Source organism: Amblyomma maculatum, chromosome 7 (assembly GCF_055883805.1).
Source record: "Amblyomma maculatum isolate TAMU_Amacu chromosome 7, ASM5588380v1, whole genome shotgun sequence".
Lineage (NCBI taxonomy): Eukaryota > Metazoa > Arthropoda > Arachnida > Ixodida > Ixodidae > Amblyomma > Amblyomma maculatum.
This window is the reverse complement of record NC_139350.1, coordinates 72958540-72963989: the sequence shown is the minus strand read 5'-3', so window position 1 is coordinate 72963989 and position 5450 is coordinate 72958540. Positions and strand designations below refer to the sequence as shown.

General features: G+C 47.5%; 1 pseudogene; it reads right to left on the bottom strand.

Moving 5' to 3' along the window:
- Positions 1–3176: 3176 nt before the first annotated feature.
- Positions 3177–4400, bottom strand: LOC146183627 (polyadenylate-binding protein-interacting protein 1-like; annotated as a pseudogene).
- Between the last annotated feature and the right edge of the window lie 1050 nt (positions 4401–5450).

Here is a 5450-nt window from a genome sequence, read left to right as displayed (position 1 = left end):
GATATCTGTTGCGCATTCGGGAGGTACCAGGTTTGATTCCAGGTGCCGCCAAGTACCCAACAGTTTTCCAATTGGTACAGGATTTCCCCTGACCTCATGTTGGGGTGAAATGCTTTTAAAATGGGTCTCAGACCAAACAGTGTTGTCCCATGCACTTCTTTGTATTGAGTTCCCATGTCCTTGGATTCCCATGTCCATGTCCAGCAAGTTAGGTTTGCACCATCTGGTCTACATGGCCACTATGTAAAAAATATATATCAGCAAGCACTACAGATATGTCGCAATAATACTAGCTGTGCCCCCCCCCCCCCCCCCAAACAGAGTAGTCACCTGGATCCATCCCTGCTACCGTGGTAAATATGCTCTCAATGACCTCATTAGATTTTCTCCCTGTCAATTGGCCGGACAGACAGTTTCCATATTAATGGGACATAAATACATGCTTTAGTGAAGGCCTCCAAAAAATTCAACAACCTTGTCTTTAAATGTGTGCCAACATCGCACAGTTCACGGCATTGCTTTTCGCCTCCATTGTAAAGGGATTGCCGCAACCAGGATTTCATCTTGTGTCCTTGGGTTTAACAATTGAGCACCCTAATCCTGAGCCACTGCAGTGGCTATTACCTATGTGGAGACGAGATCAAGATGATGGACAAAGGTTGCAAATCGCCTCCAAGGGATTCCTGTTTCAGCACACGCACCAGACAGGGAAGGGCCTGGAAATCAGAACAATTCTATAAATGCCGGCTCCTGGGAAAGGCAAGACATGAATGATCCCGCTGCAACAGAGAAGGAAAGTGTAATGCTAGTAGCTGTCACTTGGCACTCACATGGAAACATTTAATGTTCTATCAGTAAAATAAATTGGCCTCAACCAAAAAGAGCAAATAAAATTTGCCCCTAGTGTCAGCAGTGCAGTTGCTGCTTGCAAGATAACATATAGGAAAGCGTGAATATGATTAGGCACTGTAAACTGAAGAAGCACGGAGATGAAGAAATGATAAAACAAACTTGGCATTTCCATGCGCTTCCTTTCGTCCTTGGCCTGTTCGCACAGCCAAACCACACTGTAGTGTTGTGCCAGCTAGCCCATCAAAACATGCTACTCGAAAGCTCTTCGAGCAATTATAGAATTCTATTTCCTATCATGACAGGCCTACGTGGGCACTAGTATCTGCATATGGAACAGACTGGCTCAGCCTAGTCCCACCTTGTGCACCTAAATGCCCTCTCACTGTATTTGACAGCTACTGGAAAATATGCACCAGCATTTATTTTGTTAACGCGCTACAGCTGAAAGAAGCGATTTCACCAGCTCTAGTCAGGAATACAAAAAGGATCTATATAATGGCCACAGAAATAGCACTGTTACTGAGTAGATTTGCTGGTGAACATTGAAAAACTTATTTACCGTGCCCATGAACAGCAATTACCTTGTATGGTACACAAGACAATATACAGTCATAACTAAAAACAGAATTTGAATTCACCTAGAGTTGACGCAAAAATGTCAATATTAACATCATCACGGTTAGCTAAAATATTATACAATTGCAGTCGTATGACCGGGTTAGTCCTATCTAGTGGTTAGAACAATCTGGAAGATATGTACTGGCACCCCCACCCCCCTCCACCCTTTTCTACTACTTTGGCTGTGACGGTGCTGACCGAAATGCATGCCCAGTGCCAGCTTCATAAATAAGGTCACTTCGACTTCATATAGTAGTGCTCTTGTGGAACAACCTGTTTTTGCCAGCACGCATTTTGTACCCACCTTTCATGAGGCCCAAGGCATTCATGGTGCAGGAGAGCCCATGAGCAGAAGCTGCGAAGTAGCCAAGATCCCAAAATCGCTGTGCAGCAAGATTATTTCGGCACATACTGAAACAAAAAATAGAAATGGTTGCTTTTGCTAAGACGGGCTATTCGGGAGAAAAACCGAGGCCCACTTGAAAATCGGCCGCCGGCGACCGATCGAAGCACGGGTATTGAAGGGACTGCTTCCTGGCGCACGGAAAAGAGCTGCGTAAATCCTCTACGCTTCACTTGAAGCCACCGACTCGCAGCAAGATGCCGCCAAAAGAATTGAGATCACTTAGCAATAGCGCATCGATGCAGAAAAACTTTCCAGACAAGCTGTAGCGTGTGCAGAGCGGCGCCATAAGCACCGTAAGCTCTAAATTGGCGAAGGAAGGACGGGATGCCGCCGTAAGTGTTTTGCGCTGCATTTTCGCAGAACTTACGAAAGCCTGGAGAAACCTGCAAGGATGGGTGCCGCCCAGTCTATTTTGTAGAATACATTCCAGTCCGATCAATCTGAAACAACGCGGCGCGAACAAGCCTCCCGCTTGCTTGTGCCACTGCGCGCCAAAATTGAAAAGGGGAAAAAAAAGCACCAGCGGCTGCGGGGGCGGCGACAAAAAAAAATTAAAAAAACCTCTGGGTCCGAGAGCACACGCAAGCAAAAAACAAAAATAACAATGTATTACGTCACATCCGCCAGAATACAAATAAGTCCTCCTCGCCTACCTTCTTTCCTCTCGCGCATGCGCAGCTTACTAAGATCGCGCGGTGGCGACCGTGAGGTAGAAAGCCTACCCACCCCGCGCTGCTTAATTTCCAACCGTGCTCGGAGCTCGGACCTCCGGTCTCATACACAGGACTGCATTGGCAAAAGTTAGACTAGGAACCATCACCCCTTTCCAAATATCTCGCACCACTTTATACCTATTGTAATTCCACAGTTGCCTGTTTAATTTTTTTTTGCGAAATGGGGGCTTGTTTTTATTAGTCCTCGTCCAAAAATCCGCACTTTGTGCATCAATAATGTACAAGGTTGCTTCTGAATTATATTCAAATGGCCTGAATCGTGTCATGACACCATGTGACGTGACCCATGGTGACAGAGAGAAAAAGTTAAGTGAAAGAAATAAAGCAATCTTGAGGTAACTGAAAGAGGCCCAACCCGGCCTACTTAAAAAATATGAAAGCGCAAAGTTTCACCACACTGTTCCCCACTCCAAATTCACTCAAACATAAGGAGAACAACAAGAAATAAATGAACACTTAAGAAAACACCGGGCACTGTCCTCCCCAACACTTTCCCCATCTTCGCAATTCTCGGCCAGCCCACCCTGGTCCCCGCCCCATTGCCCCTGGCAGACATGGAGAGTGCTTCATTGTCCCGACTCCTTGAGGAATTCTGCGTAGGTTGCTGCGATTTCATCATCCATGTCGTCATTGCAGCAGTTGTTGGAGTATCTGCTTCCATCAGACACGTTGAGGTTCCCCATCTGTTCTGTGAGGAGAAGTTCATGGAAAAACCTCTCCTCTTCATTGGACACTGGAACACCGTCGGAGCCGCACGTAATGGGAAGGCTGTCTTCGCCTAGGCCAGCCGACGGGGAGCTCAAAGATGACGAAGAGCGGCCCTAGTTCATCTCGCGGAGCTCGAGGACTTTCCGGACCATCAACGCCGCGGTCGGGTCGACGGCCTTCTTTAGAGAGATCTCACGGAGCTTTTGAAACAAGCTGTCGAGGGCGCTACTGTCGGCTGAAGCCTCTGACGCCGACCCAACTTTCTCATAGTCCTCCAGGTAGACACCAATGAGCTTCAGCACCTGGATGGTACTCTTGATATTTTCCTTGGTGAGGGACTGCAGCAGAGCGTGCATCATGTTGGGAATGAAGGCTGCCAGGTGCTTCACCTTGTACGAGCTGTCTTCCCGCAAGAACGCCATCTGTGAGAAGAGCTCGGCAATAAAGAGGAGTAGCCCACATAGGTAGGCATCAATTAAGTTACCGGACCCCAAGTCATTCTGCTTGACGTACTCTTTGTGACACCGGTCCAGGAGCAGGCTTGTGAAATCCTCCACGCCACGAATGTGAAGGTTACTCGCCAAGTGGTTGCACAAGCGTGCCCCGCTATACCTAAAGTTGGCTTCCTTCAAGCCCTGCTCGAAGATGGTGTCGACAACCTGAGACAGGCCGCTTGCATCCGTAATGCCACTCAGTATGCTTGTCAAATCCTCGATTTTAGAGTCAAACTCCGCAGGAGACAGCGTTACGTCCTCAGTGAAGCTCATGAGCTCCAGCATTGCATACTGGTTGGCATCCTGCGACTGAGGTGAAAGTGGGCACGGCTTGGCAACTTCCTTTGGCAGAGGGACTCGGAGGTGCCTCGGAACAAACACGGGAGCTTCAGGAGACAGGGTACTCTTGAGCACGAAGGATGGCATGCTTTTCCCTGACAGCTTGTCGTGTTGAGAAGTCGCACCGTCAGGGCAGTGCTTGTCCGACGCTTGTTCGGCGTTTCGAGTTTGCCTCAGCGGTGTGACCGCTGGTCCAGAAGCGACGCCGCTGGCTTTCGTTCGCGAGGAAGCGTTCCCACTTGAATCCATTCTGAGCACAGTCTCTGAGCTAGGCGGACAGGCACACTTCCCTTCTAACACTGAATTCCAAAATGGAGCACTGCCGAATCAGTGTTGCCAACTTAAAAATAAAAATCCCGCAACAGGAACTCTCAAAACCCGCTAAAACCCGCTTAATGTATTTATGTGCCAAAAAGTTCATTTTTGTACATTTTATTCAGTTTGTAAACAAGTATAACTAATGTAAAAAGAAAGAACGCACTTTTTTTTCCTACTAAAACCATTGAATATATTAAAGTTATAAAAACTATTCTTTTTTTTTTTAAGTCTGTGAAATGGAAAGTACTGGCTAGACACTGCCGAGGACGTCCTGCCTGACTGCAGGCACAATCACAGAAAGATGTCTGTTTCATCTGCAAACGACTGACTACTCGTACCGCTGGTACCAGGTACAGGTGGACTTCCAGTGCTGTTGTCAGCGTACGCCTCCATCGTGCCGATCTTTTGAACTACATTTGGTGGCAGTTCGTAGTTTGAGCAGCATTTACCCTGCATGATCGAGGATTAGGTTCAAACGCACAGTTTTCAAAAGTGCCGCAGCAGTCAAGTCATGGTGTGTTTCAATGTTCCCCGCTGTAGCATAGCGGCATCTCAGCGACGTCATGCGCTCACATGGTGACGTTTTCTCGCAGAAGTGACTAAAATTTTAAGGCACGTTTGCGGTTCAGAAAGAAAATATATAGAACTACCAAAACCCACCAAAAAAATCGCCAGAAAGGCTTAAAAACCGCTAAAAATTCCGTCTCCCGCAGTACAAGGTTTTCGCCCGCTAAATAGTGTAAAAACTTGCTAAATTTAGCCGAAAAACCGCTAAATTGGCAATACTGCTGCCGCTGGCAAGTCATAGAGTTGGCAAGCCATAGCTATAGAGGGAAAGCTGTGCTGCCGTCTATGGGAGTTTACATGGAGTTTCCAGACGGCCAGTTCAGCCACCATGGGCGCTCAAGGCATCATGGGCCGGTGAACTACCGAACCACAACTTTTGGTCAAAACCACCGTGGCCAAAACTAATGCAAAGAT